We start from the raw sequence: 14689 nt of genomic DNA, 5'->3' as shown, positions 1-14689 counted from the left end.
GGTGTGTTTCTATGTTGGGGGTTCTGGTTTGTTGTTTTCTATGTTTGCCTTAGTGACTCCCAATCAGAGGCAACGAGTGTCAGCTGTTCGTTGGTTGTCTCTGATTGGGAGCCATATTTAAACTGTCTGTTTTTCATTCGGGTTTGTGGGATTTTGTTTGTGTTGGTTTGTGTTTAAACCATAGACGTCACGTTTTTCGTTTATTGTTTTGATCGTGTGATCATTAAATAAATATAAATATGTTCACGTTCAACGCTGCGCCTTGGTCCTTTTCCTCATTAGACGACCGTGACACGCTGTAACAACTAAGCCACACAGGGCCAGGGCGTCCTAATGTAGGTGCTTGACCAGTAGGAATGATGGATAACTTCTTAGGTTATGTCTCAAATGACATCTTATCCCCTATATAGGGCAGCCCATTGCAGCTGTTCTTCCTGCACCCCCCATAGCTCCATCCTTAGAGTATACTGTACCAGTGGCGGCTCCTGAAAAAATTCTCAGGAGGGGCAATTTTTCTGATGATTTAGGTGACCTACACACATTTTAAAAAAGATATGTCCAGCAACAACATGAAGACAGGGGCAGCATATAAGTCAATACCAGAAGCATTTATTGACTGATCTGGGAGATGGATTCCAGTTTCTGTGACAGATTATAAATAATCTCTGATGCCTTTGTTATATTAGCTTTTGGTTGAATGTACTGTCGTAGTAAATATATAATGTTATAGCTTGGTCTGACTAAAATCTTGTGCATGACCCATTTTGTGTTGGGCGTTTGTTTTCAATCAATGCTGTTCCTATCCTATAACAATGGACAAAAGAGTCCTATCTTGTCAGCCTTGTCAGCAGGTGGCCAAGGACAACACCCACGCCATAGGTCTCAGTTCTTCCAACTCACGAGTTCTTGCTCTGAGGACACACACACACACACACACACACACACACATCATCACTGATAACACGCACACACACACACACATCATCACTGTTAAACACACACACACACACACACAAAAATCCCCTCTCTTTAGGCTGAACATTTGAAGACAGAGAACCCGACTCAGAGCCAATGCAACAGTGGAGGGGACCTCGCCCAACTCATCAGGACCAATCAGAAGATCAGAACTACTAGATTCAACCTACATCATTTATTGTATAAAATGTCTGCACACAATGTTTTCGGGGCTCTCTTCTCCCTAAGAGTTTGACGAACGAGTCCGTGCACGCGATTCCAGATATCTTTACCTCTGAATAAACTGCCTTTATTATACCATATCCACCCTGTCCAAAGTCTCTACTTGGTCTCAGTTCTCCAGTAAACTTGTGATTATCAACAGTACACAACGGTAACAAACAATTGGGGGAACTCACGGGGCAGATAGTAAGGTCGCAGTGACACAGAAAGCAGTTCAATGTCGGGGTACAGAGTCGCTCTCTTACCAGGATCGCGGTCCGCTCTGACCAGGGTGAAGCCGGCCGGCTCCACTTCTCTGTCCGGGACTCTGTCATCCAGCCAAGTCTCCCAGCTGTATTGGATTCCGCTGCCAGCAGCGTTTTCATTATTTAGTCCGTTCGTAGCGGGTATGTACACGATCAACAAGATCAGTCCAAAACCGACCACTGGAAATCCATGGTTGGCAGAATGTTTGTAAACTAAGTCTACAAATTAAAAACATAAAATAACGCCACACTACAGGTCGCAACAGAGACGCTGCTAGCTGCTATTCTCTTAGTTACGTTCATGGTTACGTCACGTATGACGAAAGCGCGTAAGTGCAAGCCCACAGACACCCATAGAGAATGTATTGAAAGCTTTGAAATTTGAAAAAAATAGATTTTACATGACAGGCTATGAGAGACTTCTGGGCGATTTTCAACTTGACTGAAATCGCCCCAAAAACGGGCGGGGCCATTTGAAGCACGACTTTAGCCTGATTTGACATTTAGTGGCAGTCAGATCAGATTACAACACTGATAACTACTGTTGCCGTGATATAATTGATTAGAAAAAAAATCCCTTCCTTTTCCCGTTTGGCAGTGCGTCGCCCATATCGCCCTATTGAACAGGCCGTCCCTGTACTGTACTTTAACAGCAAAAGTACAGAGAAGTAGTGTGTTGATCCCTCAAACAGTGCAGAATGGGAAAAAACATGTTGCGGCGCCTATTTCTATGTACGGCAAAACAGGAATATAAACTGCATGTGCCTTCAGAAAGTATTCATACCTGTATTCCACAATTCATAATTGATTAAATATATATTTTTCTCACACATCTAGACACAATACCCCATAATGACAAAGTGAAAACATGTTTTTAGAAATGTTTGAAAATGTATTGAAAATGAAATACAGAAATATTACAGCCCCCCCCCCCCCCCCAATACATGTTAGAATCACCTTTCTGGGTGAGTCTAAGAGCTTGGCACACCTGGATTGTACAATATTTGCATATTTTTATTGTAAAAATTCTTCAAGCTCTGTCAAATTGGTTGTTGAACATTGCTAGACAGTGATTTTGAAGTCTTGCCGTACATTTTCAAGCGGATTTCAATCAAAACTGTAACTTGGCCACTCAGGAACATTCATTGTCATCTTGGTAAGCAACTCCAGTGTATATTTGGCCTTGAAATGTAGGTTATTGTCCTGCTGTATAAGGGTTGGGGTGAGGCAAGGATGGTGAAACAAGGATCTTTACTGGTGGTCCAAAAACCAGGATACAAAACAATGGACTATACACTAAAACAAATGAGGAGCACATAGGTCTCCAAAAAACAGGCTGACAGCAAACAATACAAAATACTAACTCTGACTGGAAAAACACAATGACAACACTTCTTGAGTACCTGTAACTCCGTCCCGTGAACTGACACTGATACGTACTGCTTGACATCAAGGAACTAGCAGAGAAAACTGAGCAAAGGAACACGGAAGTGAGGGCATAAATACACAGGTGAATCAGATAGCCACAGGTGACACCAATAGGCAGATAATTAGTCCCGACTGTGAGTGAGAAGTTGCCAAAGGTTGTCGGAGGATGACACCTAGTGGGTCCCTCCGGAACTGCGACCTACTCCTGTAACACTGCTGAAAGGTGAATTTGTCTCCCAGTGTCTGTTGGAAAGCAAACTGAACCAGGTTTTCCTCTAGGATTTTGCCTGTGTTTAGCTCTATTCCATTTATTTTTATCCCAAAAAACTCCCTAGTCCTTGTCGATGACAAGCATACCCATAACATGACACAGCCACCATCCTGCTTAAAAATATGAAGAATGGTACTCAGTGATGTGTTGTGTTGGATTTGCCCGAAACATAACACTTTGCATTCAGGACAAAAAGTTAATTTCTTTGCCACATTGTTTACAGTTTCACTTTAGTGCCTTATTGCAAACATGATGCATGTTTTAGAATATTTTTATTCTGTGCATGCTTCCGTCTTCTCACTCTGTCATTTAGTATAGTATTGTGGAATAACTACAATGTTTTTGATCCATCCTCAGTTTTCTCCTATCACGGCCATTAAACTCTGTAACTGTTTTAAAGTCACCATTGGCCTCATGGTGACATCCCTGAGCGGTGTCCTTCCTCTCTGGCAACTGAGTTAGGAAGGACACCTGTATCTTTGTAGTGACTGGGTGTATTGATACACCATCCAAAGTATAATTAATAACTTCAGCATGCTCAAAGGGATAGTCAATGTCAGCTTCTTTTTTTTTTACCAATAGGTGCCCTTCTTTGTGAGGCATTGGAAAACCTCCCTGGTCTTTGTGGTTGAATCTGTGTTTGAAATTCACTGCTCAACCTTACACAAATCCAAATAAAATCTAATTGTATTGGTCACATACACATAGTTAGCAGATGTTATTGTGAAATGCTTGTGTTCTTAGCTCCAACAGTGCAGTATTATCTAACAATTCACAACAATACACACAAATCTCAAAGTAAAAGAATGGAATTACGAAATAGATCAATATTAAGATGAGCAATGTCGGAGTGGCATTGACTAGAATACAGTATATACATATGAAATGAGTAAGACAGTATGTAAACATTATTAAAGTGACCAGTGTTCCATTATTAAAGTGACCAGTGATTCCATATCTATGTACATAGGGCAGCAGCCTCTAAGGTGCAGGGTTGAGTAACCGGGTGGTAGCCGGCTAGTGACAGTGACTAAGTTCAGGGGAGGATGTGGGTGGAGGCCGGCTATTTAACAGCCAGATGGCCTTGAGATATAAAGCTGTTTTTCAGTCTCTCGGTCCCAGCTTTGATGCACTTGTACTGACCTCGCCTTCTGGATGATAGCGGGATGAACAGGTCGTGGCTCAGGTGGTTGATGTCCTTGATGACCTTTTTGGCCTTCCTGTGACATCGGGTGCTGTAGGTGTCCTGGAGGGCAGGCAGAGTGCCACCGGTTATGTGATGGGCAGACCGCACCACCCTCTGGAGAGCCCTACGGTTGCGGGCGGTGCAGTTGCCGTACCAGGCGGTGATACAGCCCAACAGGATGCTCTCAATGGTGCATCTGTAAAAGTTTGTGAGGGTCTTAGGGGCCAATCAGAATTTCTTTAGGCTCCTGAGGATGAAGAGGCGCTGTTGTGCCTTCTTCACCACACTGTCTGTGTGGGTGGACCATTTCAGATTGTCAGTGAGGTGTACGCCGAGGAACTTGAAGCTTTTCATCTTCTCGACTGTGGTCCCATCGATGTGGATGGGGGCGTGCTCCCTCTGCTGTCTGCTGAAGTCCATGATCAGCTCCTTTGTTTTGTTGACATTGAGGGAGAGGTTCTTTTCCTGGCTCCACTCTGCCAGGGCCTTCACCTATTCCCTGTAGGCTGTCTCGTCATTGTTGGTAATCAGGCCTACTACTGTTGTGTCATCTGCAAACTTGATGATTGAGTTGGAGGCGTGCAGGGCCACGCAGTCATGGGTGAACAGGGAGTACAGGAGGGGGCTGAGCACGCACCCTTGTGGGGCCCCTGTGTTGAGGATCAGCGTAGTGGATGTGTTGTTTCTTACCTTCCGGAAGTCTAGGACCCAGTTGCAAAGGGCGGGGTCCAGAAATCCAGAAAATCACATTGTATGATTTTTAAGTAATTCATTTGCATTGTATTGCATCACAGACCTGTTAGTTTTTCTTTAAGAAGCCCTCCTGTTCTCCACTCATTACCTGTATTAACTGCACCTGTTTGAACTCGTTACCTGTATAAAAGACACCTGTCCACACACAAAATCAAACAGACTCCAACCTCTCCACAATGGCCAAGACCAGAGAGCTGTATAAGGACATCAGGGATAAAATTGTAGACCTGCACAAGGCTGGGATGGGCTACAGGACAATAGGCAAGCAGCTTGGTGAGAAGGCAACAACTGTTGGGGCAATTATTAGAAAATTGAAGAAGTTCAAGATGACGGTCAATCACCCTCAGTCTGGGGCTCCATGCAATATCTCACCTCGTGGGGCATCAATGATCATGAGGAAGGTGAGGGATCATCCCAGAACTACATGGCAGGACCTGGTCAATGACCTGAAGAGAGCTGGGACCACAGTCTCAAAGAAAACCATTAGTAACACACTACGCCGTCATGGATTAAAATCCTGCAGCGCACGTAAGGTCCCCCTGCTCAAGCCAGCGCATGTCCAGGCCCGTCTGAAGTTTGCCAATGACCATCTGGATGATCCAGAGGAGGAATGGGAGAAGGTCATGTGGTCTGATGACACAAAAATGTTTGGTCTAAACTCCACTCGCCGTGTTTGGAGGAAGAAGAAGGATGAGTACAACCCCAAGAACACCATCCCAACCGTGAAGCATGGAGGTGGAAACATCATTCTTGGGGATGCTTTTCTGCAAAGGGGACAGGACGACTGCACCGTATTGAGGGGAGGATGGATGGGGCCATGTATCGCGAGATCTTGGCCACCAACCTCCTTCCCTCAGTAAGAGCATTGAAGATGGGTCGTGGCTGGGTCTTCCAGCATGACAACGACCCGAAACACACAGCCAGAGCTACTAAGGAGTGGCTCCGTAAGAAGCATCTCAAGGTCCTGGAGTGGCCTAGCCAGTCTCCAGACCTGAACCCAATAGAAAATCTTTGGAGGGAGCTGAAAGTCCATATTGCCCAGCGACAGCCCCGAAACCTGAAGGATCTGGAGAAGGTCTGTATGGAGGAGTGGGCCAAAATCCCTGCTGCAGTGTGTGCAAACCTGGTCAAGACCTACAGGAAACGTATGATCTCTATAATTGTAAACAAAGGTTTCTGTACCAAATATTAAGTTCTGCTTTTCTGATGTATCAAACGGACGGGAGTAGCCAGCTAACTATCTACTTGCTATTAGCTACCGTTAGCGGTTTTTCACCATTGTCCGTGGCCTGCACCACCTACCAGCCTGCTCTAGCCTGGACTATTACTCGGCCAGTCTGCACTGTCTGCACAGCGCGTTATCGACCCAGAACATATCTGTTTTTCTGCCGGAATCACTGAATCACTGGACCTTTAACACCGGATTCATCGCTACCAGCTAGCTGCAACAAAATTGCCGTTGTGGTTTGGCTAATCAGCCTGAGTTAGCTTTGAGCCAGGCCCATGAAATGAGCCAGGCCCATCTCCCAGCTATCTACCTCTCTGTCATCCTGACAGGACCACCTAGTGTTGACACAGAGCCCCGCCGATCCAACACGTCTGGTCTGCCGCCGAAATCGTCTGATGTGGTTACAACAGGCTTCCCGTTACGACGTCGACCACGAAGATTCTATCTGCTAGCCCCGGCCCGCTAGCACACGCTAGCCGTGGCCTTTTGCTCGCTAGTGCTTTAGCAGCCCCCGAACTACCTCCGAACTATCCTATTGCTGTTCACCGGACCTTATGATAACTCAGCTATACAGTTGATGCCTGCTGGACTGTTCCTTTTTACGGTACCGCATCCTGTTTATGTTTAGCCTCAGCCCAAACTGTGTCGCCATTACCAGCTGTTGTCTTAGCTCTCTCAACTTACACCTGTGATTGCTTTATGCCTCTCTCCCATGTCAATATGGTTTGCTTATTTCTGTTTCGGTTATTTCTTATTGTACTATTTCACTGTAGATCCCCCAGCCCAGCTAAACCTGCCTTAGATAGCTCCTTTGTCCCACCCCCTAGACACGCAAAGACCGACTCAATCGGTGCCTCCAGTGATGCTATCTCTTTCATTGTTACCCAACGCTTAGGTTTACCTCCACTGTACTCATATCCTTCCATATCCTTGTCTGTACATAATGCCCTGAATCTTTTCTATAACGGCCGGAAATCTGCCCCCTTTATTCTCTGTACCCAACGCACTAGAAGACCAGTTCTTAAAGCCTTTAGCCGTATCCTTATTCTAGTCCTCCTCTGTTCCTCTGGTGATGTAGAGGCTAACCCAGGCACTGCAGCCCCCAGTATCACTCCTACTCCCCAGGTGCTATCATTTGTTGACTTCTGTAACCATAAAAGCCTTGGTTTCTTGCATGTTAATATCAGAAGTCTCCTTCCTAAGTTTGAGCTATTCACTGCGTTAGCACACTCCGCCAACCCTGATGTTCTAGCAGTGTCTGAATCCTGGCTTAGGAAGGCCACCAAAAATTCTGAAATTTCCATCCCCAACTATAACATTTTCCGTCTAGATAGAACTGCCAAAGGGGGTGGAGTTGCAATCTACTGCAGAGATAGCCTGCAGAGCTCTATCATACTATCCAGGTCTGTGCCCAAACAGTTTGAGCTTCTACTTCTAAAAATCCACCTTTCCAGAAATAAGTCTCTCACTGTTGCCCTTGCTACAGACCCCCCTCAGGCCCCAGCTGTGCCCTGGACACCATATGTGAATTGATTGTCCCCCATTTATCCTCAGAGTTCGTACTGCTTGGTGACCTAAATTGGGATATGCTTAACACCCCAGCCATCCTACAATCCAAACTAGATGCCCTCAATCTCACACAAATTATCAACGAACCTACCAGGTACAACCTTAAATCCGTAAACATGGGTACCCTCATAGATATCATCCTGACTAACTTACCCTCTAAATACACCTCGGCTGTCTTCAACCAGGATCTCAGCAATCACTGCCTTATTGCCTGCATCCGTAACGGGTCCGCGTTCAAACGACCACCCCTCATCACTGTCAAACGCTCCCTAAAACACTTTAGCGAGCAGGCCAATCCTAATTGACCTGGCCCAGGTATCCTGGATGGATATAGATCTCATTCCGTCAGTAGAGGATGCCTGGTTTTTCTTTAAAAGTAATTTCCTCTCAATCTTAAATAAACATGCCCCATTCAAAAAATACAGAACTAAGAACAGATATAGCCCCTGGTTCTCCTCAGACTTGACTGCCCTTGACCAGCACAAAAACATCCTGTGGCGTACTGCATTAGCATCAAATAGCCCCCGCGATATGCACATTTTCAGGGAAGTTAGGAACCAATATACACAAGCAGTTAGGAAAGCAAAGGCTAACTTTTTCAAACAGAAATTTGCATCCTGTAGCACTAACTCCAAAAAGTTTTGGGACATGGAGAATAAGAGCACTTCCTCCCAGCTGCCCACTGCACTGAGGCTAGGAAACACTATCACCACCGATAAATCTACAATAATCGAGAATTTCAACAAGCATTTTGCTACGGCTGGCCATGCGTTCCACCTGGCTACCACTACCCCGGCCACCAGCTCTGCACCCTCCGCTGCAACTTGCCCATGCCCCCCCCCCCCCCCCCCCCCGCTTCTCCTTCACACAAATTCAGACAGCTGATGTTCTGAAAGAGCTGCATGATCTGGACCCCTACAAATTAGCTGGGCTAGACAATCTGGACCCTTTCTTTCTAAAACTAGCCGCCGAAATTGTCGCAACCCCTATTACTAGCCTGTTCGACCTCTCTTTCGTAACGTCTGAGATCCCCAGAGATTGGAAAGCTGCCTCGGTCATCCCCCTCTTCAAAGGGGGTGACACTCTAGATCCAAACTGTTACAGACCTATATCCATCCTGCCCTGCCTTTCGAAAGTTTTTGAAAGCCAAGTTAACAAACAGATTACCGACCATTTCAAATCCCACCGTACCTTCTCCGCTATGCAATCCGGTTTCCGAGCTGGTCATGGGTGCACTTCAGCCACGCTCAAGGTCCTAAACAATATTATAACCGCGATCCATAATAGACAGTACTGTGCAGCCGTCTTCATCGACCTGGCCAAGGCTTTCGACTCTGTCAACCACCGCATTCTTATTGGCAGACTAAATAGCCTTGGTTTCTCAAATGACTGCCTCGCCTGGTTCACCAACTACTTCTCAGATAGAGTTCAATGTGTCAAATCGGAGGGCCTGTTGTCTGGACCTATGGCAGTCTCTATGGGGGTGCCACAGGGTTCAATTATTGAGCCGACTCTTTTCTCCGTGTATATCAATGATGTCGCTCTTGCTGCTGGTGACTCTCAGATCCACCTCTACGCAGACGACACCATTTTGTATACATCTGGCCCTTCATTGGACACTGTGTTAACAAACCTCCAAACAAGCTTCAATGCCATACAACACTCCTTCAGTAGCCTCCAACTGCTCTTAAACACTAGTAAAACTAAATGCATGCTCTTCAATCGAACTCTACTGGCACCTGCCCACCCGACTAGAATCACTACTCTCGACGGGTCTGACCTAGAGTATGTGGACAACTACAAATACCTAGGTGTCTGGTTAGACTGTAAACTCTCCTTCCAGACTCACATTAAGAATCTCCAATCCAAAGTTAAATCCAGAATCGGCTTCCTATTTCGCAACAAAGCCTCCTTCACTCATGCTGCCAAACATGCCCTCGTAAAACTGACTATCCTACCGATCCTTGACTTCGGCGATGTCATTTACAAAATAGCCTCCAACACTCTACTCAGCAAATTGGATGTAGTCTATCACAGTGCCATCCGTTTTGTCTCCAAAGCTCCATACACTACCCACCACTGTGACCTGTACGCTCTTGTTGGCTGGTCCTCATTACATGTTCGTCGTCAAACTCACTGGCTCCAGGCCATCTATAAATCACTGCTAGGCAAATCCCCGCCTTATCTTAGCTCATTGGTCACCATAGCAACACCCACCCGTAGTATGCGCTCCAGCAAGTATATCTCACTGGTCATCCCCAAAGCCAACACCTCCTTTGGCCGCCATTCCTTCCAGTTCTCTGCTGCCAATGACTGGAACAAATTGCAAAAGTCTCTGAAGCTGGAGACTCTTATCTCCCTCACTAACTTTAAGCATCAGTTGTCAGAACACCTTACCGATCACTGCACCTGTACACAGCCCATCTGAAATTAGCCCACCCAACTACCTCATCCCTATATTGTTATTTATTTTGCTCATTTGCACCCCAGTATCTCTATTTGCACATAATCTCTTGCACATCTATCATTCCAGTGTTAATACTAATTGTAATTATTTTGCACTATAGCCTATTTATTGCCTTACCTCCATAACTTGCTACATTTGCACACACTGTATATATATTTTCTGTTGTATTTTTTGACTTTATGTTTTGTTTTACCCCATATGTAACTCTGTGTTGTTGTTTTTATCGCACTGCTTTGCTTTATCTTGGCCAGGTCGCAGTTGTAAATGAGAACATGTTCTCAACTGGCTTACCTGGTTAAATAAAGGTGAAATAAAATTTTAATACACATTTTTAAAAAAACGTATGTCATGCAATAAAATGCAAATTAATTACTTAAAAATCATACAATGTGATTTTCTGGAATTTTGTTTTAGATTCCGGCTCTCACAGTTGAAGTGTACCTATGATAAAAAATTACAGACCTCTACATGCTTTGTAAGTAGGAAAACCTGCAAAATCGGCAGTGCATCAAATACTTGTTCTCCCCACTAAATAAATATATACATACATCCATACGCACACACATATCCTTTTTTAAATTGTATTTCCCTTCATTACTTTCCAACCCCACCACCCCTTCCCCAATTGGAGTAAACTAGTGAACAACAACGCTTAGGCCTCTACTTCCATCCCATACATACTATATACATTTTATGGACACAGTCAAATTCTACAATAATTATATTTTGTTTGTTTTTACTCCTGAACTTCCTCCGATCATTTTCATGATGTCCATCTGGTTTGCTTCTATATGCCATATTTTTCTAACTGTGCTCTTTCACAAAAGCTCTCAACCTATAACCTATATACTTATTATGGACACAGTATGCTTTACATTAGTTATCTTGTTGTTATTAGTTGTTGTTATTAGTCCCATCCTTCAGCTCCAATCAACATCTCCCATCTACAGTGAGGGAAAAAAGTATTTGATCCCCTGCTGATTTTGTATGTTTGCCGACTGACAAAGACATGATCAGTCTATCATTTTAATGGTAGGTTTATTTGAACAGTGAGAGACAGAATAACAACAAATAAATCCAGAAAAACGCATGTCAAAAATGTTATAAATTGATTTGCATTTTAATGAGGGAAATAAGTATTTGACCCCTCTGCAAAACATGACTTAGTACTTGGTGGCAAAACCCTTGTTGGCAATCACAGAGGTCAGACGTTTCTTGTAGTTGGCCACCAGGTTTGCACACATCTCAGGAGGGATTTTGTCCCACTCCTCTTTGCAGATCTTCTCCAAGTCATTAAGGTTTCGAGGATGAAGTTTGGCAACTCGAACCTTCAGCTCCCTCCACAGATTTTCTATGGGATTAAGTTCTGGAGACTGGCTAGGCCACTCCAGGACCTTAATGTGCTTCTTCTTGAGCCACTCCTTTGTTGCCTTGGCCGTGTGGTTTAGGTCATTGTCATGCTGGAATACCCATCCACGACCCATTTTCAATGCCCTGGCTGAGGGAAGGAGGTTCTCACCCAAGATTTGACAGTACATGGACCCGCCCATCGTCCCTTTGATGCGGTAAAGTTGTCCTGTCCCCTTAGCAGAAAAACACCTCCAAATCATAATGTTTCCACCTCCATGTTTGACGGTGGGGATGGTGTTCTTTGGGTCATAGGCAGCATTCCTCCTCTTTCAAACACGGCGAGTTGAGTTGATGCCAAAGAGCTCGATTTTGGTCTCATCTGACCACAACACTTTCACCCAGTTCTCCTCTGAATCATTCAGATGTTCATTGGCAAACTTCAGACGGGCCTGTATATGTGCTTTCTTGAGCAGGGCGACCTTGCGGGCATTGCAGGATTTCAGTCCTTCACGGCGTAGTGTGTTACCAATTGTTTTCTTGGTGACTATGGTCCCAGCTGCCTTGAGATCATTGACAAGATCCTCCTGTGTTGTTCTGGGCTGATTCCTCACCATTCTCATGATCATTGCAATTCCACAAGGTGAGATCTTGCATGGAGCCCCAGGCTGAGGGAGATTGACAGTTATTTTGTGTTTCTTCCATTTGCGAATAATCGCACCAAATGTTGTCACCTTCTCACCAAGCTGCTTGGCGATGGTCTTGTAGCCCATTCCAGCCTTGTGTAGGTCTACAATCTTGTCCCTGACAGCCTTGGAGAGCTCTTTGGTCTTGGCCATGGTGGAGTGTTTGGAATCTGATTGATTGATTGCTTCTGTGGACAGGTGTCTTTTATACAGGTAACAAGCTGAGAGTAGGAGCACTCCCTTTAAGAGTGTGCTCCTAATCTCAGCTCGTTACCTGTATAAAAGACACCTGGGAGCCAGAAATCTTTCTGATTGAGAGGGTGTCAAATACTTATTTCCCTCATTAAAATGCAAATACATTTATAAAGTTTTTGACATGCGTTTTTCTGGATTTTTTTGTTGTTATTCTGTCTCTCACTGTTCAAATAAACCTACCATTAAAATTATACACTGATCATTTCTTTGTCAACGGGCAAACGTACAAAATAAGCAGGGGATCAAATACTTTTTTCCCTCACTGTATCTCTTAACACCATCCATATTGGATTTCTATTTGCCATATATTTTTCAACTGTACTGTGATGTTTTACAAAAGTTCTGAACCTTTCTATTCTCATTGTTTCTACAGATCGTAAATTGAAAATAAACATTTTATTATATTATTGATCGATTGACTATGACTTTTCAGATCACCCAGTAGTGCTATGTGCAGGGTTAGCTCCAGGTAAATATTAATATAATCATTTAAATTGAAAAATTCTAAGTTTTGAATCCGGCATCGTTTTGCGTATCAATTCATAAACACTATGCCATGTAGTCCCCTGTAGCTCATTTGGTAGAGCATGGCCCTTGCAATGCCAGGGTTGTGGATTCGTTTCCCACGGGGGGCCAGTATGAAAATGTATGCACTCACTAACTGTAAATCGCTCTGGATAAGAGTGTCTGCTAAATGACTAAAATGTAAAATGAATCGGTACATCAAAAATCTACCTCCTACAAAATCTCTTTCTACCAGACAAGACTTGGTAGAAATGTGATACACGGTATCCCAAAAGTTAATACATCAGAAAACTATCCTCTGACCTCGTCCTCAGGCCAGCAAATGAGAGTGAAGTAGACCATTCCATGCACTACTTGGTAAATACTTTCGGCTGGATCTGCTGGAAATGGCTGCGTGTGATTTATCGAATAGCATATTTTGTTCGTTATTTCAGTATAGCGTTAATGACCGACATTAGTGCCAGTGGAGTGCCGAGTGATTACTGTCCAGCAGTAGTCCCACTGTGTCCAGAGAGAAAAATGACAGCCAAAGCTCTGGAGATGGGTAATCAATACTGTATTTATGCTTCGTGAGGAAACAACATTACTCACTCTCGAGCACAACAGCACTTTTATCGATATGCCTCTCATAGAATTTTCTGAGGAAAGATAATGAACATTTATTTATTTAGAACATCAAAAGAACACACCTGTCAATAGTTCCGGGGGTGTTTTAGGAAATACAATATGCCTTTAAAAAAAAAGGCTTTTAGGACAACCCTGTCCTCAGATCCAGTGTTCAATGGTTTAATGTAATTCTGCACGTTCCGAATAAAGTTAAGTGTGTCTCTGGACCAAAACAGAACTCATCAGTGAATCCTTTTGTCAAATTGCAAATAAGCCTTAAAGAACATAATGGCAAGAAAGAAAATGTAATAGTCCATTGTTCTGCTCTTTCCATGACATAGACTGACCAGGTGAATCCAGGTGAAAGCTATGATCCCTTATTGATGTCACTTGTTCAATCCACTTCAATCAGTGTAGATGAAGGGGAGATGACAGGTTAAAGAAGGATTTTTAAGCCTTGAGACAATTGAGACATGGATTGTGTATGTGTGCCATTCAGAGGGTAAATGGGCAAGACAAAAGAGTTAAGTGCCTTTGAGCGGGGTATGGTACTAGGTGCCAGGCGCACTGGTTTGTGTCAAGAACTGCAATGCTACTGGGTTTTTCACGCTCAACAGCTTCCCATGTGTATCAAGAATGGTCCACCACCCAAAGGACATCCAGATAACTTGGGGGGGGGGTGCAACTCAATGTTAGGAAGATGTTCTTAATGTTTTGTAATTGAATACTCTGTCAAATTCATCCCAAATGGACTTCTTTAGCCTCCATCTGATTATACTGATGGTCTTTTGGTTGTGTGTATGAGGAGAGCAGTGCACGCTCTATAGGTAACCGTAATGATTTCAGTTCATGCGTGCACAGGAAAGTTCATCCACAGAGCCCTTGCCCCGGCAGCAGCAGCCTGCCTCCTAGATATCCAAGTAAGT

Source organism: Coregonus lavaretus (genome assembly GCF_964263955.1).
Source record: "Coregonus lavaretus genome assembly, chromosome: 15".
Lineage (NCBI taxonomy): Eukaryota > Metazoa > Chordata > Actinopteri > Salmoniformes > Salmonidae > Coregonus > Coregonus lavaretus.
This window is presented reverse-complemented; position numbering follows the sequence as displayed.